Raw genomic sequence first — 26411 nt, forward strand, 5'->3', positions numbered from 1 at the left:
TGGCCCATATGAATAAGCCCTTCTATTACAGAGAAGATGGCATTCTGCAGCACAGGGCTGGCGTGCGGCTTTTACGTTGAGTGGAGTGAGACCGGGGTAACTGTCCCCCATCCTGGCGGCACTACTATCAGCGCTGTGGGCCCAGTGTATGGCAGCTCCTGCACGGAGCACTAGGTCACCGTCCTGCAGTGACGGCGGCCGGCTGTGTGAGCGCCCGCGGGCAGCTCTGAGGTAAGCGCTCTGACCTCAATCCACAGCACGCACAGTCCCCCGGCGGGGGCGGGGCCAGTGACGTCAGCGGGGCGGAGCAGGAATCTGTGCTGGGGCTGTAATGCTGCTAAGAAGAACGCATCATCAACCTGCAAGGAGTGGCTGCTTCTTCCCTCATCTCCCCTGCAACAAGCGACCCCTGCGGCTGCACTCATGTAGGTAGGTACGCGCCGTCTACAGGGTCATGCGGGGTTGTGGCAGCTGTCATATGTGCGCTGTCACTGTGCAGCCTGCATGGTGACAGCAGGACGTGTGATCTGTGATACTTCCATTGCAGCCTGTGATGAAGATATCAGTGGCCTGCAGAGCACCGAGCCGTCTTATTGGCCCGGAGACAAAGTGCAGTCACTGAGCAGCTGCTCTGCCGGCAGCCGCACTCCACACTGCTGCTCTCATGGCACGGCCCGCACTGACACTAGCTCGTCCCTCCATTCATCCTGCCCTCGTCTGACAGGCTGCTGTGGTGTAGAGACAGCCTGGCAGGGAAGTCACAGACCGTATGACTATGTGTGTATGATCACAGGTCATATAGTGCGCTGCCTATATGTATGATCACAGGCCATATAATGTACTGCCCTGTATGTGTATGATCACTGGTCATATAATGTACTGCCCTGTATGTATGATCACTGGTCATATAATGTACTGCCCTGTATGTATGATCACTGGTCATATAATGTACTGCCCTGTATGTATGATCACTGGTCATATAATGTACTGCCCTGTATGTCTATGATCACGGGCCATATAATGTACTGCCCTGTATGTCTATGATCACAGGCCATATAATGTACTGCCCTGTATGTCTATGATCACGGGCCATATAATGTACTGCCCTGTATGTCTATGATCGCGGGCCATATAATGTACTGCCCTGTATGTCTATGATCACGGGCCATATAGTGTACTGCCCTGTATGTCTATGATCGCGGGCCATATAGTGTACTGCCCTGTATGTCTATGATCGCGGGCCATATAGTGTACTGCCCTGTATGTCTATGATCGCGGGCCATATAGTGTACTGCCCTGTATGTCTATGATCGCGGGCCATATAGTGTACTGCCCTGTATGTCTATGATCGCGGGCCATATAGTGTACTGCCCTGTATGTGTAGGATCACTGGTCAGATAGTGTACTGCCCTGTATGTCTATGATCACTGGTCAGATAGTGTACTGCCCTGTATGACTATGATCGCGGGATATATAATGTACTGCCCTGTATGTCTATGATCGCGGGCCATATAGTGTACTGCCCTGTATGTCTATGATCGCGGGCCATATAATGTACTGCCCTGTATGTCTATGATCGCGGGCCATATAGTGTACTGCCCTGTATGTCTATGATCGCGGGCCATATAGTGTACTGCCCTGTATGTGTAGGATCACTGGTCAGATAGTGTACTGCCCTGTATGTCTATGATCACTGGTCAGATAGTGTACTGCCCTGTATGACTATGATCGCGGGAAATATAATGTACTGCCCTGTATGTCTATGATCGCGGGCCATATAGTGTACTGCCCTGTATGTCTATGATCGCGGGCCATATAGTGTACTGCCCTGTATGTCTATGATCGCGGGCCATATAATGTACTGCCCTGTATGTCTATGATCGCGGGCCATATAGTGTACTGCCCTGTATGTCTATGATCGCGGGCCATATAGTGTACTGCCCTGTATGTCTATGATCGCGGGCCATATAGTGTACTGCCCTGTATGTCTATGATCGCGGGCCATATAGTGTACTGCCCTGTATGTCTATGATCGCGGGCCATATAGTGTACTGCCCTGTATGTCTATGATCGCGGGCCATATAGTGTACTGCCCTGTATGTCTATGATCGCGGGCCATATAGTGTACTGCCCTGTATGTGTAGGATCACTGGTCAGATAGTGTACTGCCCTGTATGTCTATGATCACTGGTCAGATAGTGTACTGCCCTGTATGACTATGATCGCGGGACATATAATGTACTGCCCTGTATGTCTATGATCGCGGGCCATATAGTGTACTGCCCTGTATGTCTATGATCGCGGGCCATATAGTGCACTGCCCTGTATGTCTATGATCGCGGGCCATATAGTGCTCTGCCTATATGTTAAAATAGCCTAAAATTAGATAAAGAGAAGCAAACATATAGGAGTCAAAAATATTGGACTCGGTCATTTATTTATTAACGAAAATGATCCAATATCACATGTCTGTAAGTGGCAAAAGTATGTGAACCTTTAGGATTAGCAGACAGTTTGAAGGTAAGATTAAAATCAGGTGTGAGCGGCGACCTGTTTTAAAGAACAGGGATGTCTCAAAGCCTCATCTTTACAACACGTTTGTGGAAATGTATCATGGCATGAAGAAAGGAGATTTCTGAGGCCCTTAAAGAAGAGCTGTTGATGGTCATCAGGCTGGGAAAGGTTATAAATCGAGATGAGCGAGCATACTCGCTAAAGGCAATTGCTCGAGCGAGCATTGCCTTTAGCGAGTATCTCCCCCGCTCGAGACTGAAGGTTCGGGTGCTGGCGCGGGGGAGCGGTGAGTAGCGGCAGTCAGCAAGAGGGAGCGGGGGGAGAGAGGGAGAGAGAGATCTCCCCTCCATTCCACCCTGCTCTCTCCCGCAGCTCCGTGCCCGCTGCCGGCACCCAAACCTATAGTCTCGAGCGGGGGAGATACTCGCTAAAGACAATGCTCGTCGAGCAATTGCCTTTAGCGAGTATACTCGCTCATCTCTAGTTATAAACCATCTCTGAAGAGTTTGAACTCCACCAATCCACAGTCAGACTGATTGTGTACAAAGGGAGGATATTTAACACCATTATTACCCTTCCCAGGAGTGGTTGACCAACAAAGATCACGCCAAGAGCAAGGCATATAATAGTCCATGAGGTCACAAAGGAACCCAAGGTAACCCCTAAGCAATTGAAGGCCTTTCTCATATTTGCTAATGTTAATGCTCATGAATTCACCATCGGGACCCTTGAACAATAATGGTGTGCATGGCAGGATTGCAAGGAGAAAGCTACTGCTCTCCAAAAAGAACATTGCTGCCCATCTGTAGTTTGCTAAAACACCTGGACAAGCCAGCAGGCTGTTGGAACAATGTTTTGTGGATGGATAAGACAAAAAATTAGAGCTTTTTGGCTTTAAGGGAACCTGTCACCAGGTATGAGCAGCATCAGCTAAGTTATGGTGCTCATACAGTAGGCTTTCTGGAGTTCGGGGAGGTATTTCTTATACTTACCTAGCACCTCTGTCACCCCCTCCCCCCCTCCTTACCCCCAAAAGTCAGCACAATCCAAACAATGAGTTCTGAATTATACCAGCACATCTTAAATGAAAATGTAAGGACATCTGTGAGCTGAATCTCAAGACAATGTGGGTCATGCAGCAAGACAACAACCCAAAGCACACAGGTCGTTGTACAACAGAATGGTTAAGGAAGAAAAAGTTCAAGTTTTGGAGTGGCCAAGTCGAAGCCCTGACCTTAATCCAACAGAAATGTTGTGGAAGAACCTGAAACGAGCAGTATATGGGAAGAAACCACCAACATAACAGCGTTGAAGGAATGGACTAAAATACGACCAAGCCAATGTGCAGGACTAATCAACATTTACCAGAAATGTTTAAATGAAGTTCTTGCTGCACAAGGAGGGGGTCACACCAGATACCGAAGGCAAAGGCACATATTTTTACCACTCAAAATGTGATATTGGATCATTTTTCTGAATAAATAAATGACCATATCTAGTATTTTTGACATATTTGTTTGCTTTGGTTCTTTTTATCTACTTTTAGGACTTGTGTGAAAATCTAATGTAGTTTTAGGTCACATATAAGCTGAAATATGGCAAACTCTGAAAGGTTCATAAACGTTGAAATGTCACTGTATGGTGCTGTATGTAAGGAGATAATCACCTGTGTATGATACTGCCCTGTATATGTATGATGTGTATAAGAAGGTCATAGCCTATATGTGACAATGTGCTAAAATAATGTATGATGCAGCAGTCCAGTCACTTTATGATGACCAACTCTTAGTTGATGGTCATAATAATGTGACTCAACGCTGTATATGTACTCGTATATGTCTGCTTAGGAAGGCGGTAATGATTGGCATATCAGTATGTCACCACCAGCGGCTCAGGAGCCATATGTAACTCCCATAAAAGTGAATTAAGAGAGTCGTGTATATGTGTGTATGGCCCCCTCTACATTCATTCTCCACTCTGAATACTGTTTGCAGTCACACCATAGGTGGAACACACATCTGTCATAGATTCGTGTCACATCTTGTAGACGTACCACTGTGATTAGATACCCCTTTAAAATCACTTTTAAATGACAATATTTTGGTTAATGTTTTGCAACAGTATTAGTGGATCCGAATCAATGAAACTGTGTAAATGTTTCAATTTTCCTTTTTCTGTATTTATTTTCCACTCCTAGTTTTTGTTTACAAATACTGATGTATCAGTGGCAAAACCACAAGGGTAAAAGCTGTATCAATCATTCAGGTTTTAATGGGCTTTTTCCTCTTTTATTATTAAAGGGGTTATCTAACAAAAAGCATGTATGCCCTATTCGCAGGAGAGCTGATAAATGTATGATTGCTGGGACCCCCATGATAGATAGAATGGGGGTCCTGAGCCCCAGTTCCTCCTCATTACAGTACTGCAACAAGGTAGAGTTTGAATGAAGCAATGGTTGTGCATGCGCCCTGCCGCTCCATTCGTTGCCTATGATGCTAATGTAGACAGACAGGTACAGTGTCATTATGGATAGGTGATAAATAGTTTTTCGCGGGATAACTCATTTATGATTGGTTCAGTACTGTTGTATTCGGAAGTGACAAGTGACATACACAAGGTTAGGGACCTCTGCTAATATATGATATTGTTTATTATATGCAATTTATTTTACATTATGTATATTTACCAACTTGGAAAGGAATTAAGTCTTATACAGGCTAATGCTTGGCTAGTGGATTTATGAACTGAGCCAGGAGATAATGTGCTTTACCATCAGACACTACCATTTAAAAAAAAAAAATATATATATATATATATAACATATGAGTAATTGCTGGGGATCAGCTGATGGCCGCGGGTCAGGCTTAAAACCCCTTAATATTCAGCTGGTATTGTTGGGGAAGTTGTGGGAGGCCGAACATTGAATGGATGATCTAGTAAGACAATGTTGTGTGGAGTTCTCCAAACTGGGAGACACTCCACCCTGGCTAAGGCCGGGCTCACACGGCTGGGTTGAATTCCGCATTCGGGAGGAGGATTACGGCTGTGAGACTAGTCAGTGACGCTGCATATAGCACTCACCTGTATTACGGATGACCACAGAGGCTCACAGGCAGTTATTCGCAGTACTGTTTATTTTTTTATTTTTTTCTGCGCTGTCGCTTAGTGATGATGTGGCTGCCCGCAGTCCGTATGCAATATTAATTGCATATGGGCTGGTGGTTGGACGTCTCCTTTGACATCAATGCAGGGAATTGGCACTGATTCCACACTAAAATAGAGCATCCTGTGATTTTTCTTTTGTTTGCGGAATACGCAATTCGTATCCACGAGAGTTAAGGAAAAATCGAAAATGCATGCCTTTTAATACCCGTGTTTAAGGCCGCCTGCACACAGGCGGAAATCCCGCAGCGGGATTTCCCGCGGGATTTCCGCCACTGAAAGCCTGCATAGGAGTGCATTACAATACGCACTCCTATGCAGATGGCCGCGCGAAATCTCGCACGGCAAACAAACCGTGGCATGTCCTATTTCTGTGCGGGGCTCAGGAACGTCACTCACCCGGCCACCGGCTCTGGTCTGCGCATGTGCCGGCACATGAAAGAGCCGGGGCCGCCGGGCGCGGGTAAGTACGCGCTCCTCCCTGCAGGCGCTGGGGTCGGGTCCCGCAGCGAGAATCCTCGCCGCCGGATCCGACCCGACTGTCTGCAGGCGGCCTAACTGTGGAAAGTCCATGCGGAAGCCAATAGCGGAATTCACAATTTAAATCCAGTAGCGTGAGACCGGCCTAATAGACTGTGATCCTGATCTAGTAGCCTACCATCAAGGCTACACGGCTAGACCTCATCTCTTTGTTATTTTGGTATCTTATCTTTTCTATCATTAATTATACAAGACTTTAGACAGGGATTTTCCAGTGTTGTGGCTATGCTAGGAGTTGGAGTGTAGAACCAGACAATTTCCTACATTTTTTTTTGCTCCTCTATCGCTCTGTAGCGGTTTCTCTGCACGCAAATTGCCTGTTGGGGCAGTAACTCAGGGTCCTTTATCTTATGTCCTTTTATACAGCAGTCCCCACTTCGTCAACTAAGGCATTATAGCAGCTTTCATAAGAGGAAATAGCTGCATATTTTCCTTTGACTATTCGTTTGGGTCAGGCTATTGCGCAATCTCATTATTCAGTATGCTCTTTACTCGTATTGGTTCCTGATGAGCCGATACATAATCGGCGAAACGCGTTGAACCATGAATTTAGTATCGCCAAATGAACTTTGAATTAACTTTCACCCAATCGTGACATAATAACATTCCAGGGGGACAAAAATTTGTTCCCTCCTGGATGTTTGTTTAAAAACTCTTTCTAAAGTCCTCTTATCTTAAATATTTTTGGGGGGGCATTAAAGGGGCACATTATTTTCCTTATGATAGGGGATACTTTAGGATTCTGAAACACAGTACCCCCTTTCTCTCCCCCCCCCCTTCTATCCTTACCTTGTATCAGTGTCACATTTTTTCGTGACAACTTATGTTGTATGATGTTGTGAGCCCTATTTTTAATCGAATGAATAAAATTTTTTAATTTTAATCACGTCTACTCTGTGACGGGTTCAAAAAATCAGTAGATTGGTTTGCCTCTGTGAAACTACTCCACAGTGATGTCCATATTCCCTAATAAGAAATTGGGATTGTCCTAATGTTTTAGATTTTTAGGGTGTTTTAGTATTGTTAAGCAGAACCCTTCATAACCATCTCATCCCGTAAACCATCACCATAGTTTATACACGATGGTAATAGGTTGGAAAACCCAACTCTTTGCAGCGCACGCTACTTTACAGCTTCTTGTTTTCCTTTTGGCTGAAAGGGACACTTCAGAGATTGGCACCTTTACAAACCTGTTACCATCATGTATAATGCTATGGTGTAGAAAATGTGAAGATCGGTCCCTTTTAAACAGTAACCATTGTTTCAATTCTTCCCATAAAACAATAGTAAAAGTGGTGATAAGAGATTTTGTAATATATCGTATTGGTAGACATTTATCTACGAGGGAATTCACACATGGCAGATATTTTTGTAGAAATTTCTGCAACTGTAGCATTGTTCTGGTGGCATTTGCAGATATCAATGTAAACGATGCAAAAACAACCCCATCGACATGTATATAATTGTTATTTCCATCCTGGACATTTATGGCATATCCCCAAGATATGCCATACATGTCTGGTAGACGCCGGTTCCAGAGGTGGGGCAAGCCTCTATCTCCAGGCTAAGGGACTCCGACCCTCGACCTGCCAGAAGAGGTGGCTCAATTCATAAAGCCTTGTATTTGCTTTATCCGTGGTGTACTGAAATTAATGAGCTGTAGTGTACCATAAATGTTTAAAGGGAATCTGTCACCTACTTTTAACTCTATGAGCTAAGCTTATGGGCTGAGAGTAGGTGACCCGCTGAGTCCGGCGATGTGTTGTACATACCCCCCCCCCCCCCGACCCGCTCCTCATCGTGGTGTTATTAGATGAACGGTCTTGCCACATGAGGCTTTAAAAGTGATTCCATCTTTGGCCTATAACAAGTCTCTCAGAGGCTCCTTGTGTGTAGTGACCTCTTTATCCCCTTGTGTAGAGCTTGTTGACCACTAGATGCCCCAATGACGCAATTGAAGAGATTTTACCCAGTTAACAGAGTTTGAGAGTGGCATTATTGGAATGCGAGAAGTTGGATGGTCAGATTGACAAATTGCCGCCACCTGGGTCATTCTAATCAGACTGTTAGGAAGTGTTGGAACCAGTGGATGTATGTGGGCATACAAGGCAACCGGGCACAGGATGCCCTCAACAAACCACCGGTAGAGAGGATCATCTGGTCCAACTGTTTCGTGGTCTGCCATCCACACACAGGTGGCACCATCATTACAGACGCCTGTGTCTGTCAGAACCATTTCCAGGCGCTTGGCTGAAGGACATTTGGTCTTACTGCACCCATTACATGTACTGCCTTTGACACCCGCCCACCGTTGCCTCTGTTTGCAGTGATGTCATAAACGATGAAACTGGACTGCTACGAAGTGGAACTGGGTTGTTTTCAGTGACGAATACAGGTTTAGTTTGGGCACTGATGATGGGTATGTTCGTGTCTGGAGACCTAGGGGGTGAGCGCATCAATCCTGTCTATGCTGTGGAGCAGCACACTGCCCCCCACAGCCGGTGTGATGGTCTGGGGGTGCTATCAAATATGACAGTCGGTCACCCCTAGTAGTGGTACGAGGGACAATGACAGCTCAGCGATATGTTCAGGACATCCTGCAGCCACATGTGTTCCTCTCATGGCGGCTTCCGAGAGGCATTTTCTATCAGGATAATGCTCGGCCGCTCACAGAAGGGGGTCACAGAAATTACTCCACAATATTGTCACACTTCCGTGTCTGCCCTGTCACCAGGTTTTTCACCAATGGAACATGTATGAGACCATCTGTCACACAAATTTTGACAGCTCACAAGTTTGCATGATCTAGAGGCTCAGTTACAGCAAATGTGGACCAGTATGCTGCAGGACCTCTTACAGAACCTGTATGCTTTCTTTGTATCCAAACTAGAGGCGGTACAACAGGGTACTAGGGCCTCCATGTGTGCCTGTATCACATCTTGTATCCAAGCTAGAGGTGGTGCAACAGGGTACTAGAGCCTCCATGTCCAACCGTATCACATCTTATATCCAATATAGAGGCAGTACAGCAGAGTACTAGAGCCTCTGTTCAAGGAGTCGGTTTTCTGCAATATCTGATCCTTTTGCTCTGCTATCCTAATTACTTAGGCCGCCTGCACACGGGCAGGTTGAACCCCGCATTCGGGATCTCACAGTGGGATCCGACCTGGTGCCCGGAAGGCAACCCCCAGCATACCGCTACGGCTGCTTCTCTTCTCTGCTGCGGATGTGTCGGCCGGCGTACATGCGTAGTAGAGATGACGCTGTGCCGCCGCAATGGCGAAGACGTGACTCTCGCGACCATTCTGCAATGATGATTGCAGAATGGCTGCAGGACGGATGGCTTTCATTGACTTCAATGGAAGCCATTCATGCTTAGCCCGCACAAAATCGCATGCCGTGATGTCTTCCCCGCGAGCGGAACATCGCAATCATTTTTCGCTCATAGGAAGGAAATCGCGTATTGCCATTGCATGCTATGGGCTGGATTTGCTGCAGAATCCGGAAGCGTGCGCCCGATCCGAATTCTGCAATGCAAATCTGCCCATGTGCAGGCGGCCTTACTTATATCAATGTTGCAATCACAAACAGAAAGTTTCATTCGATTCTGGCAACTCCTTCTAGGGGCTTGATTTCCTTTTTTTTGTGTCAATGAGTGTATTGGGGGATGTAGGTGTTTACTGATATAGACCAGTCCGGAGAGCTGACACATCCTCTTTAGGTTGTTATTCAAATAAAATCTATTTTACAGAAATAGCTGTTCCCTTCTTAGGAAATGTAATACTATACAGTAATTGCAATACAGAGCAGTTACTGAAGCAACGTTTATGCAGCTTCCCTTTTGCTGCTGTGTAATGTCAGTTCCTTTTCCACCCACATTTGCTTTCATTTGTGGTTTTTAAGTGATATTTCTCTGTGGTTAATGCTTAAAGAAAATAACTTATTCCATTTGTAAGGTGACAATCGTAAGGGCCAATGCCCACGGCCAGGTTTCTGCCACGTGAAACGCGGCGTAAATCCACGGCGTTATGCCGCAGCTATTAGGTTCTGTTGAATCTATAAGCTCAATGTTCACGCTGCGGGATTCTACTGCGGAATTCCGCAGCATGAAAGAAACCACGACATGTTCTAAATTGCCACCGAAAAACGCGTGGTCGGCTTTCATTGTAGTCAATGGAAGCCGGCCGTCACACTATACTTCAGCTGTGAGCACATCGGAAGTATCGCGTAATTACGCATCACCGCCCACCGGCAGCTGCGTCATCATGCGCTGTACTGATGGGAATTAAGCTGCAGATCCGGAGAAGTGAGTAAGGGGTCTTTGGGGGGTGCCATGACAGATTCCGCTGCAATATTCCGCTGGCTGAGTCCGTGGGCATGAGGCCTAAAGCCAATAACTTCTTATCAGAAGGCCCAATGTCTATAGACGGATTTTATTATTTATTTATTGAACCCGCGTGGGAGATCCGCAGCTCTAGCCACCCATAGAGAAACATTGGGCATCCGCACTTGATTTAAGTCCAGCAGATTTGATTTTAAATGATTTGCGGATGCCATGCATGGATAATAAATTGCAGCATGCTGCATTTTACCGTGGATCACATGCGGATCTGGCTCCATTCATCTGTATGGGAGCTTAGAATCTGCAGTGCATCTGCAAATAGATTTATATGCAATTAGGGAGGTGGGGTTGCAGATTTTTTCCACGTGGATGATTTGCAGTACATCTGCGATCTCCCGCAAGGAAAAAAAAAATCAAATTTAAGATGACCTGCAGTGCATCCGCTGCGGAAATCCGCATGAAATATCCGCGTGTACCGTAGACATGAGGCCGAAGGACAGCGCTAAGCTCCTGTCACTGCCTTCTGCTCGGCTGCATAGTTCTTAAAAATATTTTGAAAACCTGAAATAAGTAGTTGTCAGTAATATATGATCCAGAGCCGTATCCCAACCGCCATCTTTGTTTACTTTGTTGCTGAGTAGTCATCTGAAACTACAGGTGGCCACGGTAAAGTAGCCCAGCACCACTCTTATGAAATTTGTCTATATGAGAACCTGTGCCCATAGCAACCAATCACAGGGCAGCTTTCATTTTACCTCAGCAGTATAAGAAATGAAAGCTGTGCTGTGATTTGTTGCTATGGGCAACAGAAACAGATGTTGTTTTAGACAGCTTTCATAAGAGTGCGGTGCTGGCCTACTTTTTCGGGGCCCATCCTGTACATGGCCAGTATGGTTACTAGTATGGAAGACCCTGCAAGAAACAATAAGACTCGCAAAAAGGATTGCACCGTAATAGGTAAATACATGTTACTATGACACATGGTATCGTTCAGTGGTAACGCTGCCAGTGCCTGAACAATGAACATAATTTGTCCGCGTATCGTGCGTCCTCCAGTTTACACAGGCATAAAAATGAAATGACAATTGGCCTGTGTGAACAGGCAGTCATTCATCTATGAGTGACTGCCTGTTTACTGTGAATGGAGGCGGGTGGCCAGAAGCGATCACCAACGCACTCCATCTCCATTCACGGAACGATTTTTCGCTCTTGTGCGAAATCAAAATGTTCATCCCTTCCATACTAATATTTACTCGCTGCCAATTTTTAAGGAAAATGGGGAATGGTTTATTTAAAGGGGTTGTCCCGCGGCAGCAAGTGGGTCTATACACTTCTGTATGGCCATAATAATGCACTTTGTAATATACATTGTGCATTAATTATGAGCCATACAGAAGTTATAAAAAGTTTTTTACTTACCTGCTCCGTTGCTAGCGTCCTCGTTCCCATGGAGCCGACTAATTTTCGCCCTCCGATGGCCAAATTAGCCGCGCTTGCGCAGTCCGGGTCTTCTGCAGTCTTCTATGGAGCCGCTCGTGCAGAATGCAGGCTCCGTGTAGCTCCGCCCCGTCACGTGCCGATTCCAGCCAATCAGGAGGCTGGAATCGGCAATGGACCGCACAGAAGAGCTGCGGTCCACGGAGACAGAGGATCCCGGCGGCCATCTTCAGCGGTAAGTATTGAAGTCACCGGAGCGCGGGGATTAAGGTAAGCGCTCCGGTAAGCTTTCTTTACGTCCCTGCATCGGGGTTGTCTCGCGCCAGTTTCGGCGCGGGACAACCCCTTTAAGGCTGGGCTCACATAAATGGGTCGGATTCCGCAAGAGGATTCCCGCAGCAGAATACCTGTGTATGACCGCTGAAGCAAATTGCATATGGTTGAGTATGCGTGCAGTTTTCCGCACAGATGTACATTTAAGGCCTCATGTCCACAGGCGTAATTGAATTGCGGAATCCGGGTGGGACACCAGCATGCATGATCTGCAGTTCAATATGCCCATAGACTGTCATTAGGCATCCCCAGGTATTTAAATACCTGCAGATGTCCTTTTTCTTTCCTGGAGTGCGGATCGCACGCGGAGAAAAAAAAACAAAACAGCATGCTCCATTTTTCTGTGGGTCCCGCAGGGATGGCTTTCATTGAAGTCAACAGAAGCTGTTCGGTTCACAGCACGCTCGCAGCTGACACTGCGGACGTGCCGCAGATCCACGGAAAGCAGGAGATTTACAAAAATAAAAGTCACGGCCCATGCACGTGCATCAGCCGTGCAGAGGAAAGAAGATCCAGCCACGACGGAGGAGACCCACGCTGTGTCCAGACAGGTGAGTAAATGCACATGTAGAGTTAGTGTGTGCAATATGCGGGTATTAGAGGCCATTGCATTTCAGTAGCGCACAAAACATAGTACCTACTCTTTTTGCATATTTGCGCCCCAAAGGGCCCCATGGAAGTCTATAGGAGGTGCGCAATACACTACACAATTCTGTAAAAATTATAACACATCTGGACCTCGTTAGGCTAAATAGCCTTTTAAATCAGGGCAGTGGGGTGTTGGACGCATATGAACAGGCCCTGCTTGCGCAAAAAAGAACAGTACAATCCGCCTATACATGGACAAATCAGCCTCGTTCACTATGCAAATATGTTTTGTTGAGGCCGCCCTAAGACTAACTTCACACGGGTGAGTGCAATATCGGTCCGTGAATCACGACCCAATATCGCGCTCTCCAACATGTGATTAATTTTTTTTTTTTTCCCCCCCGCGGATGCAAGGCTTTTTTTTTTTTTTTATCAAAACCACCTTGCAGGACTTCATGGAAGTAGCAATCCTCCGCCGTGGCTGACAGAGTATCTCCCATTGTCTTCAATGAGGAGTTATTGCATCTCACCACGTGCACCTAGCACGCAAATGCGATGCTGCTGCCGACCCCATTGAAAACAATGGGTGAGGTGATGGCATGCCGTGATTTTTTTTTTTTTTTGGAGATTCATATTCATGCGTCTTGCAACTCACAAATCTAGCGCGATTTTCTTGGCTGTGTGAAAACGGCCTAATAAGGTAAAAATCTTACCACCAGTAATTGAGAAGCTACTTGAAAATAAACATCCTATATGTCTACACATCTGATTGTCACTTTTACAAAGAATGACTCCCAAGGTGCACCGGAAAATGCTAATGTTTATGCAAGTGTAAGGCCGCCTGCACACAGGCGGAAATCCCGCGGCGGTATTTCCCGCGGGATTTTCGCAACTGAAAGCCTGCATAGGAGTGCATTACAATACGCACTCCTATGCAGACGGCCGCGGTTTGGCCGTGCGAAATGTCGCGCGGCAAACAAACCGCAGCATGTCCTATTTTTTTGTGCGTTCTGCGCATCTGCGCATGCGCCGGCTGCGCGGCAGCCGGCACATGAAAGAGCCGGGGCTGCCAGGCGCGGGTGAGTACGCGCTTGTCACTGCAGGCTCTCGGGTCGGGTCCCGCGGCTAGAATTCTCGCCGCCGGATCCGACCCGCTCGTCTGCAGGCGGCCAAAAGAAAGAAAGACCTAATGAAGAAACCTGGCTATCACACAGGTTTCTGATTTGTAAGTCTATGCCCCACATTTATGATGTGTCTTAGACACTTATTCAAGCACTTTTTAAAATCTGCATCCAAAAAGGGATTGCAGCTTCATGGAAATGAGGCATGGCCTAAATGTTGTGACAACCTACAAATGGAGACAACTAATAGGTCTTATAAGGGTAAACTAAAGTATCTAAAGATGTGCCCCATTTATCATCCAGCAGCAAGCGCAGTGATAAATCTGTTGCATTTTAAAGGGGTTTTTCAGGGAAATACAATTGATGACCTATCCTGAGGATCTGTGGTCCACTGCGCTGGTTATCAGCTGATCAGCCGCCCGTTGTCCTGTGTAGTAGCTGGTGCTTTAATGAGATCCCAGTCTACAGTTTCAAGCGCCGGCCCCTACGCAAGGGTTGGAGTCGTAGCTTTCATTCTGTACCCGTGTATTGTGGCACTGACAGTGGGTAACTGATCACCCAGGGCTCCAAATGGCTTAAAAAAAATACCAGCACAATACACAGCCAACCTACACCCGTGTGAGCCCTTCAACGTTTCTGACCTCAGCCAATACCAATGTGCCCCCAGCTTTATAAGCACCCTTCGTACAATACTTTGTGCCTGTACAGGAAGGTCCTCTTGGTTCCAGACTACTTCGGTGTGCATTTATTCTTATTGCTCTTGGTTACAACTTGGCTTGTGTTCCAGGCTACCCTCCCCTGTCCGGTGCCGGCCCTGACCTCTACCTCTCAGTTTATGAAGGAACTCTACTAGCTTCCATCCAACTACTTTATCTGCCTGCTATCTTGGTCCCATGATTTCCTGCACTCCTACGTGTGAGTCATTGCTACCAGAAGCTGATTTGTGCATAGTCACCTGGGAATTCCTTGTGGGAAAGTCCACATCCCTTGGATTAAAGGGGAAGAACGCACAATCCTGTAAACTCTGCTCCATGCTTTAGCCCTATGCCAATGTGGATCCAGGTATTAAAGAAGAAAAAAGAGTTTTTGTTACTTACCATCTCTATAATGCCACCCGTCTCTGCTCCAGCAGTAGTCCTCCCACCTTCAGTGGATAAAACTTCAGCTTCGCCGCCCAGATCCAAATGGCAACACAAAAGTAGCATACGGTTTTCTTCAAGAGAAAGATCATGAAGCCGATGTGTGATTTAAAAAGGACATGCTTTTCTTTAATAAACCAGTGCCATTACATATCCACATTTGAAAGAATAGTTCGAGGTATTTGTGTATCTTGACACCACCAGGAAGTACTGGTGGAGTTAAGATTGACAGAAGGGCGACGCCCCCTGCACGTGATTGGCTGCTGAGCTGGTTGTGCTGCAGGTCCTGAAATGGCCACTAAGGATGAACTGCAGCAAGTGTCTTCCCCAGGAGGGCGGTAGAAGGGCAGCTCGGAGCAGCAAGTGGCTTCCCCGGCGGTGCTAGAATGGCAGCGCGGGGTCGCCAGAAGTGCTTTTTACATTTTCCCTACAGCATGTTTTCCTGTGGCTGTGAGGCACAAGCGCGCGAGCGGCGGGCCGCGCTCCGCACCCTTCATGGCCGAAGTTTGCAGCATTGGCAGCTTTTGGTGGGGAAGTGCTCATCAGGGACCACAGAGGCTGTCACGCAGGTTAGAGCCGCCTTTCCGGGACAAAGCCATGCGGAACACAGACCGCAGCCGTGTTAACCCTACACATCCACTGGGGGACAGCTGGTCCGCTGACACTGCTGGCTGCAGCCTGTGCATTGCTTTGTCCCAGTGCTGCAAGCTTCGCCTGAAGGACATTTTTTTTCTTAGTCTAACATTACTATAAGTTAATTGTGCCATGTTACAGTGGAAACATGCCAGTATTTACAAATAATAATGTCAGACTAAGAAGAAAAGTTTCCTTTAGCCGAAGCCTGCAGCGCTGGGACAAAGCAAAGCACAGCTTGCTGCTAGGACCTTACACCCTTGGCCCTATAGGGGTATGTCAGGGGCGTTCCCCCTGTAAAACCCCTAGCTTCTAGTGGCGTGAAGATACACTAATACCGTGGATCCATATACTCAGTTGGCCTTCATTATAAGAGTCTTGTTGCCTGTAGTAACCATTCACATGATTTTTTGGGGGGAAGTTTCTCAGAAAGATGTATCAGACGTTGTACACAAAAGTTGATGCTAACTTGCTACGGTCAACAAGACCACTTTTTCCCATGAGCCAAGTGATTTTCTAGGATTCCAGCCTATTATGGTTTCTTTCCTCCTGATTGTGATGTCTGCCATCTACGTCAGGCTTCACTTACTGAGCCAAAGCAGTTCTTTAAATGGAATTTGTGGAAACTGAGCGATTCTGCCGTCTGACCTTCTCCTAAGCCGCTCCGCTCCCTGTGATGTCTATTTATAGGAGCTCGTTTGTCTCCAGGACAATAACCATAATATAAATTCATTGTAATTCACATAAACCTGGAGTCAGATGGTTCAGGTGCACAGCTGTTGCAGGGCAGAGTTACTGCATCTTTATGTATTAATTGTGGGTAATTAACGCGATTGCAAGCAACTTGGCAATGTCTACTTGACTGAAGCGTCAACACTCCATAACTCCTGTAATTTGTACAGTATTGTTAGCTCTCTGGCTCGGTGTCTGGTCTGCACGATAACTGCTATTCTTCTCACAAATATAATTAGTGTTGCTGTGTTGTCAAAGTGTATTATTGTTGGGTCATCCAAGATTTTGATTACTTCTATACTTTCTATTTAGAGCTTTATTTTTTTTTTCCACATCTTTTAATATATTTTTGAAGAAAGTCTCAGGGGGTACTGGTTTTCATTGAAGAGACCCAGTGGGAGTAAAGAGACTTAACTTTAGCCGATGCTCCTTGGGAAAAAGTATGCAAATTAGCTCATGTCAGCCAAACTAGAGATTATTCCAAAAGGAAGAGCAACCCATTTGTAGACCGACTGTTTTGGGGTTTTTGCCCCTTATCAGTCCTGTGCAGGATACTTGTTGACTGGATAATGTGCTTTACACGCAACTCGGGGGGGATACTGGTACTCATTGAAGAGACCCCGCAGGTGTATTACAGGTAAAGTCTGTTATACGCTTAGCAGCAAGGATAAAGACGGCATCATGAAACATAGGAACAGCAGAAATGATGTTTATGGCTCTAGGGAAGTAAAATAGAAATAGTACATGAGGTTGGATTCTGAGAGTATAATACAGTTCAGGGAATATAATCCGATATTGTAATTTTGTATCTCTCTTATATACGCTGTGTACACTTCTCTATACATGACCTAGCATTGTGACCTGAAAGATTAGCCCACGAGGCTTGACTGCTTCCTTCTTGATTTCCCAATGTATGCCCCATGGTCACATCACTCCTGTCTGCAAAGGAAGCAAAACTAATTATTCAGCAAGTGGAAGGCAGCAAGGATCAACACTCGGGGGGACTTAAATTTCGGAGGGGGAAGACTCTGTGGAAATAGTCTCAGAGTTCACACTGAAAATCCATACAGATTCAGAAGGGGATCTTCTCATTTAAATAAAATATGCTACAAGATGTCTGTGCAAAATCCATAGTGAATAAAGTATGTTAAAGTTTAGAAAAGCCAATTTTGCAATGTCTTATTGCTAAGGACTCCTGTACATAGGAAAGCCATATGCCACAAGCACACATAGCAGTGCACGGAGGCTGTGAATGTAGCATGCTGCGACAGTCTCCGTATGTTGCCATACAGGTTTTAGCGGGTGCCTTGTATACAGTCATTCTCTTCCAGAAGGCATACTTCTTAGGCCAGAGTATCTCCTTCCCTACAGCATCTGATGAAGCATTCCATGATATAGTAGAGGGCTGACAAGCGGTCATGTCACCAATGACCACTATTGTTAGGTGACAGTTGAACAAGTGCGATACATCGTTCTCCTAATGTCTCCTAACCGGTCGACTCCTGCAGGGTACATCATGATCTTTTATATTGTGGAGGTTGACTCGCTAGGAGTCTTAAGGGTTTAGTCACTCAGGCGAAACACGACCCAAGCTTGCACTTGCCAATGTGCCGTTTTCATGGTGATGTGCAGCATTTTTGATTCAAAATTGCATCGCTTTTGTGAAACTGCAATCTTCATGGCATTACAGAAAGTACGTAATGGTATAGTTACATCTCTTAAAAATATAAATATTCTGTACCCGTGTGCAGATACTGCATACAAGTTAAGACAATGGTGAAAGTTATACTTAGAACTCATTGACTGGGGGCGCAGAGGCATACAAACCGCAGTTCAGGTCTTAATACAAACTGATACGACAGTCTGTGTGGTGCCGCTTTATGGATCATTTTTCTCCCCTAGGATTAAAGTATTTTTACTTTTAGCCAAAGCCAGAAGTGGAACAGCAGGAAGGAAAAGTATAAATTCTTCTTTTATGCAGTATTTCCCATTCCTTTCAAATTCAGTTCTGGCTTTAACAAAAACTGCATTTTTCTTTTAAAGCTGTGTGTGAAGCTATCCTTAACCACTTATTGACTGCCATTGCGCCCTTTAACAGCAGTCACTAAAGGACCTCAGGGTAGACCACTGCCTTTTTATGGTAGCCTAGTTTAAAGAAGGTGTGTAAGTTGAGTTGGTGATGTAGCCAAATCTTTATTGGAGTGCAGAGATTCCATTGGTAGACTAACAGAAAAAACAAACAAAGTAAAGTTTTAAATGTATATAGGGAATATTGAATATTTTTCCATACATCACATAAGAAATAAATAAATCCCAATATCTCCATTTTTTTATGGTGTTTTTAAATCACATAAAACATAGGGGCCTAGATCTGCTAGAATACTATCCTTAATCTCCCGGTATATTACTGATTCATTCACCCTTTTATAGTCTCACAAAATAGTATAAATTAGGAACATTAGCAAAGGTTATCCAGGGATTCCAAATCGCGAAATTTTGTTGTATAGCTATGAGTTTTCCATTCAAAAGAATGTTATTTATGCGGGATATAAGAGTTTCAAATGGGAGTGTTGGTTTTCGCCACTGCTGTGCTATCAAAATACGTGCTGCCATAGTAATATATTGTAGCAGTTTAAAGGAGGCGTATACCCGCAGGTTTGTTTCCCAGCAGGAAGACATAAGGGTTGAGTCCAGGACTCTTCCCAGTCACAGAAGCTATGAGGTGGGAGACCTTTCTCCAATAAGCCTGCGCTATTGAACATGTCCACCAGATGTGGTGATGTGAGCCTATGTCGTCACAGCCTCGAAAACATAAATTGGAGATCTCCGGGTAGATAGCATTTAGCCTCTCGGGTACCAGAAAAGCTCTGTGTAACACCTTTAAGGATGTCTCAGTCAAAAAGACTTGCCAGCTATTTTTGCTTAAAATGTCACAGCAGTGGAGCCAACGGTCTAATGACAACGAGGAATGCAAATCTGACTCCCATTGTAACATAAAGGGAAGCTTGGAATCTTGTAACGTTCCGTTCAAAATATTCTAGAAGTGGGATAGGGTGCCTGGATGTGGGGGGCCGAATTTTCATATGGCTTTCATGCGACTCATCTCTACCTTGGTTGATGGTGGTATAATGGAGGACCAATAATGGAAAACCTGCATTCTTCTCCACCACTCTTCTGGAGGTGGTTTATATTGGCTGTTAAAAGAGGATATCGAAATTAATTTACCATGTATGAGAAAACTGTAAAGAGAAATCAATCTGTTTGTTTGCCACTATATGAATTGTGCCGCATCCAAGCCAGGGGTAAAAGCTGGGTTGTAGAGTAAAGGGGTAAATAGGGATGGGATGGCTTTCCTCCATGGAGGTCCAGAGCAGTTTTGGAAGTAAAGTCATCTTTATACTATGAATCCTGTTTTAGAGCGGGAAAAGATACTTTGAACTCGCCTAGGGACAGAGCAGGGGATAGTACCAGGCGACAGAGCATAAGAAGCTGCCGGGGTCTGAAACACCGGAGCTCTGTGTCACAGTGGCGCTTGTGTGCGGCAGAAGGAAGGGAAGAAGCTGTTTGGTGGTGAGCACCGGTGGGAACTGCTGTTGCTCCCCCGCCTCCACCAATCAGTGGTATGTATGGGCGGCAGTGGGGAGGAGAGAAGACTGCTAACTGATCACACATTTGTTCGTACGATCGCGGGTTTAACGCACGACTGTGCTAACTAAATCGCATTCTCACGTTAAACTTGCGATCGCGACAAATTTTGGCACATTCGCTCTATAAGACACATCAACTTTTTTCTCCTCGCTTTGGAGGGAAAAAAACTACCTCTTATAGAGCGAAAAATATGGTAAATCTACCGTGAGGGGCTGACATCACAGACTGTAATATGATTTTCCTTTTTATAGCACTATAGTTAGCTTCAATCTCCTCTGTGCCTTAATATAAAATCCTGTTTATTTATGCAGCAGCTTTTACACATTTTCCTTGATTACTAATGTCTCAGCCAGGGGATTAACATTCCAACGCATATAATCTTTTACACGTTCTCATTAACCATAAGAGTTCTATTAACATATTTTGTAATGTTCGTTGAACTTAATTCTACGTAGATACAATGTTGCTTAATTGTATCGCTTGGAAAATACTGACCTATTTAACAAGTAAATGGATTTTTCAATTAAGATACTGCCAGTATGAAGAGGAAGATACTTTCTTAAAGGACGAGGGCAGATATTGGGCACAACCTGGGAAAGATAAGCTTATAGAAGAGCCGTTAGTTTTATCTTCACGCAGGACTGGACAGAACCAGGAGCCATGCAGCTTGTAGAATTGGCTCTAAACTCCTTGACTTTTAACTTTTAGTTTGTTTTTATCTTGTGTTGGGCTAGAGGGGCACACAGTCTATGTGAAAGCACCTTTGTCCATTACAGGTGCCCAAAAGATTTGCTATTAGTTGATACCATGTGGTGTGCTTTCATGTGTGCCCACTTGTTTGTGCTTTTGAGGTTGGATGTACATAGTGGGGCAGATTTGTCAAATAATTTTTGCCTAGTTTAACCTCCAAGGATACTCACTGAACTGGGGGGAGTGACTCTGCCAGAATTAGGGGGTGTGCATAACTTTGGAATTTTGCTGCAGAATTTGAAGAGGGATATGCGAAAAATCCACATGCAATTATTTAAATGGGAATCCCTGCCGTAGTCTATACAGCGCAGATCTCATATCTGTGTGTGGGAGAAAAAAGATTGTCACGTCTTGATGTGGATTCCACATCATTTCTGCATCAGAAATTCTGCATGCAAATTTGCCCATTGAAAAAGGTTGAATCTGCATGTAGACCCGTGGCCAAATATTTGAATAGCTGCAGCAAAAATCTTCAGTTCAGCTGCGGTTTTCTGTCGTAGTGTTTCGCGGTGGAATCTATGCAGAAAAAATCTCCATCGGATTCCACAGTGTGAACATACCCTTGATGAATAACCCTCAGTACATAGTGATGAAGAATGCAGAAAACAGAACAGAAAGTGTTAACGACCACTTGTCTATCAATCCGTGTGTGATGTGATGTGTGAGTTACATTCAGAGTTTGACAGCACCTGTGATGTCAGTTACCAGCTCTCAGCTCCGCCCCTAATCACATGACAGTGACATCATCACAGGTCCTTTATCCTCCTTCTGCACTGAATGAGGAATTATGGGCATACTACATCCTCCACAAACCCCTGTGGCCTCAGTTGCTATGGATACAGCTGTGCTCAGTCTGGCAGTTTGTACCTGCTTGTAAGACCTCTAGACACCTGTGTGGAGACTCCAATAAATGACGCCTCACAGATTAACACATACATAGCTTGTGTACTGACAGGACCTGTGATAATATCACTGTCATGTGATCAGCCACATGGCCTCTGAGCTGAGTGAAGGATTATGAGTGGACTACATCCCACACAAACCCCTGTGGCCGCATTTGCCATGGATACAGCAGTATTCAGTCTGGCAGTTTGTAGCTAGACACCTGTGTGGAGACTCCAATAAATCACACTTCACAAATGTGCACATACATAGCTGGCAGTGCATATTGACCAACAACATTGAAGCATAGTCCTCCACCATTATCTTCACATCTCCTGAACGTGATAGCATGTCATCTCAAGTGCTAATGCCGCCAACACCAGCCCAGCCTTCATCTAATCGTCAACCGTTGTCCACTGTTAAAAACAAACCATCGCTGTTGTGTAAACATGTCACCTCAGAGGGTTCAACGCCAACGGGAAGCTAATGCAGCTTACATGACACAGCGACAAACCACGATTTTACCTCAGCCACTAGCTGAAGTTTGTAAAACACTTGCAGCTCATATGCGAAAGCTACGAGCGAACATGTCTGGTCCGCGAGCTGCTGAACGTAAATCACATGCAGCTCATATGCGAAAGCAACGTAACAGAGTTGTGTGTGTTTAACGTGCATGTAGCAGAGCTGTGTGGCGCATTGCTCCATCAGAAACACTTGTACTATAATTTCCTAATAATTACTAGTAAAAGTATAATATTGATAAACAAAGCAAACACACACATATACTACAGCCCATTCATTTAAATTAAGAGAATTTTATTCAATTTTTCAAAATGAAGGTTATAGTGGTTTCACATCTGCGTCGTGTGTCCTGCTTTCCTGCTCTGTTCGGGGAGCAGAAATGGGTAATCTCTGCGGCGGAACGGCTCCATCTCTGGACGCAACTGAACAGTGCTGGACTCGCCCTACTGACTATAATAAGGGTCTGTTTGCTTTCCGACCAGCTGCCCAGCTTTTGGGTGGAAGAAAAAGCACTGTATGCAGCGCTTTTACTCCTGGTATTTTGAACCGGATCTACTACGGAACGTCCGAACAGAGGTCCCAGCGCAGATGTGAAACGGGCCTTGAAAAGTTTTTTTATAAAACAAAAACAAAGATGTATACGACCTTACATCTTACGTATATGCCAGTGTATAGTAAATATACAGGATCTGCAGATGTACAAAAACCCATTCATTTGAATACACTTCCCAAATTGTGGATTTTTCAGAAATGAACAAAAGAAGCTAGTTTGTGATGACCATGCATTCATTTAGGCAAATAAATACTGTGATCACTGCTAAGGGTGCATACTGTGGGAGAAAAATTTAAGGAAACCAAGATTCAAGTCATTAGTAAACAGTGTGTATGAATACAAAGTGTGTTTCTTTGCCTTATTTGTGGTGTAATGAAATTGAATTGTACTGTAACTACATAGTTTACTCAACTTTAACCTCTTCAGTTGCATCCTGGGCAAACAGGCTTTGTATGAAGCACAATGGCGTAACTATAGGGAATGCGGTTGCACCCAGGCCCAGGAACCTTAGGGGCCTATAAGGCCTCTCTTCCTTATATAGGCAGCCCAGTGCCATGAATAAAGCATTACAGTTGGGGGCCCTGTTACAGTTTTTGCATTGGGGCCCAGGAGCATCAAGTTACGCCTCTGCTTAAGGGGTTAAGAGAAGTTGGGGGGGCCCCAAGATAAACTTTTGCACCCGGGCCCATGAGCCTTTAGCTACACCCCTGATGGACAGTGGCATTTAAATGCCCAGATGGATGTTTAGGGGTCCTGAACAGCCCACCCATGATGAGAATTCGGGGTGCCGTTGGGTTGCATGGCAGCCTAAAGTACCAATAGAAAATACATGATGTCCCACAAAAAAATTAGCCCTCGCACATCTATAGTGACGAAAAAATAAAATGTAACGGTTGTAGGAAGATGGGGCTGAAAATAATTGTATACATTTTTCCAAAGCTATTTTAGTACAGCAAAACTATATAAACTTGGTATCGCAGTAATCGTACTGACCTGCAGAATAAGGTTAGCATGTCATTTTTGCTGCAGTGTGTACACCTTTAAAAAAAAAAAGACCCCCTCAAAAAATGGTGGTATTGCATTTTTTTTCGATTTCACTTCACTTAGAAATTTCTTAGTTTTTCCTTACATTATAAGGTACATTAAATAGTACCAATGAAAAATACTACTCTGCACAAAACTAGCCCTCAGACAGCGACGTCGATGGATAAATAAGAGCTATGATTTTTTTGAAAGTGGCGAGGAAAAAACAAAAATGAAAAAATAAGTACTGCGTCATTAAGAGGTGAAGTGCAGGGTGAACCATCTAACTGCCACAATAAATAAACCTCTTCTTGTGTTCTTCAGTATAATGTTTCCACCCTGCTGCTGTACAGTTGCTTCTAGCCCTGGGTTAGCAGCAGGTATGTCCCATCATTTGTCTACAGGTGCTTGATTTGTGTCAATGCAAAGGTTAGTAGAATCACAGCAGCAATACTGTTTGCAATTCAAATTCTTTGCGATGATGGAAAGGTGTGATGGCAGTCTGAGAGCAGGCGTATGTCAGTGTAAGGACAAGCGGTCTGCCCCACACATTCCGCAGCGTGCTCTTTGGTAGCACAGATGCTGGACTAGTGTATCTGTGTGGTCTTTATATCCAAATGGAACATTTGGCTGACAAATCATGCCTCAACGTAAGCCTGGTTTAGACACAACGGTTAACGCTCAAAAGATGTCTTTTATGCGATAATCATTGTGTGCCTTTAAAAGCAAGGTGATCGCTCAAATGTTGAGCGATCACTTTGCGCTCCGAGCGGGGGATGCAGAGGACAAGCAGGGACGCTTGTCTTCTGCATCTGGCTGTTCTCTGCTTGGAGTGCCCGGCTGTAATACAGCTGGGTTATCCAAGCAGGGGATGCAGAAGACAAGCGGGGCCGCTTGTCTTCTGCATCCAGCTGTTCTCTGCTTGGAGCGCCCAGCTGTTATACAGCTGAGCCCTCCGAGCGGGTTATGAAGAACACTGCTGGACCGCTGTGTTCTTCATACTCCGCCTGTATTCAGGGAGCGGGATACAGCTGAAACAATAGCATGCTGAAAGATCAGCAATTCCTTAACGAAAACTGCATGATGTCAGTGCAATTAGACACAATCATTATCGCTCAAAAGACTGCTTTGAGCGATTTTTGAGCGAAAATCGTTGTCTAAATCAGCCATAACTAACATACAAATCCCTCCACATACCCTTCCAAATATCTCCATGTCTTAAACACCCCTCCTTTCCCTAATGGCCCCTTTTGCCCTAAAGTAAAAGTCTTCAAGGGGTACACGCAAGTTTCTAGTTTCTGGTTCACAGTTGATATCCAGTACTCAGGTGGCACACTGCATTAACCTGGCAACGATTCTCTTTTCTTTTGTAAGAAGGAACATCAGTTTCAATACTATTCAGCAACACATTGTGTGTTTGGAATATTTATGTCACCGTACAGAAATTGTATTCTAACCCAACAAATATGTCAACTTTCTGTTATTCTTTGTTTATTATAAAACCCAATAGAAATTGTTGAAAAGAATATGTGGATCAGTGCCTGGCACTAGAGAGCCATAGGTGTCAATATGGGTAGTTTCACACCTGCGCTGTGGATTTCGCTTTCCTGCACCATTCGGAAGCAGGAAAGGGGAATCCCTGCGACTGAACGGTTCCGTCTCTGGACAGAACTGAACAGTGCCGGTCGGAACCCATTGACTACAGTAGGGTCCGCCAGCTGCCCGCTTTTGGGACTGAAAATAAAAGCGCTGCATGCAGCACTTTTTGTTTCTGTGTTTGCACCCGGATCTGTGACTGAACCTCCGACTGAAGGTTCCAACGCAGATGTCAAACTGCCCTTATACAGCTGTGTGCATTTAGCACCATAATATGGAACCATGTTGCAGCCAACAGAGTTCGGTATTGTGGTAGTATTCATGGCTTTATTAAAAATGCAGTACCACCCTGTTTCAGATCCGTGTGATTTGCAGGATCGTGCTTCGCAATTATTTTTTATTTTGCAGTCTAAAAACATGTTTTATGGGAGTTGTGGACAAGAAAATGGAAGGCGTTCTTTTTTTTTTTTTTTTTTCAAGACTTTGTTAAAGGAGATGTCCCGCGCCGAAACGGGTTTTTTTTTTTTTAAACCCCCCCCCCGTTCGGCGCGAGACAACCCCGATGCAGGGGTTAAAAAAACCACCCGCACAGCGCTTACCTGAATCCCGGCGGTCCGGTGACTTCAATACTTACCGCTGAAGATGGCCGCCGGGATCCTCTATCTTCGTGGACCGCAGCTCTTCTGTGCGGTCCACTGCCGATTCCAGCCTCCTGATTGGCTGGAATCGGCACGTGACGGGGCGGAGCTACACGGAGCTACACGGAGCCCCATAGAGAACAGCAGAAGACCCGGACTGCGCAAGCGCGGCTAATTTGGCCATCGGAGGCCAAAAATTAGTCGGCACCATGGAGACCAGGACGCTAGCAACGGAGCAGGTAAGTAAAAAACTTTTTA

General features: G+C 45.2%; 1 protein-coding gene across 7 annotated transcripts in view; it reads left to right on the top strand.

Moving 5' to 3' along the window:
* The first annotated feature begins 308 nt into the window (after positions 1 to 308).
* INPP4A (inositol polyphosphate-4-phosphatase type I A) overlaps positions 309 to 26411 on the top strand; it is a 109971-nt gene continuing 83868 nt past the window's right edge. For 6 of the 7 annotated variants that reach the window (XM_066579104.1, XM_066579130.1, XM_066579145.1 and 3 more), the window contains exon 1: positions 309 to 429. The gene's annotated coding sequence lies outside the window, so the exon portion shown is untranslated. The remainder of the gene's footprint in view (positions 430 to 26411) is intronic. The other variant, XM_066579114.1, reaches the window with a different exon arrangement.

This window comes from Eleutherodactylus coqui, chromosome 1 (genome assembly GCF_035609145.1).
Source record: "Eleutherodactylus coqui strain aEleCoq1 chromosome 1, aEleCoq1.hap1, whole genome shotgun sequence".
Taxonomy (NCBI): domain Eukaryota; kingdom Metazoa; phylum Chordata; class Amphibia; order Anura; family Eleutherodactylidae; genus Eleutherodactylus; species Eleutherodactylus coqui.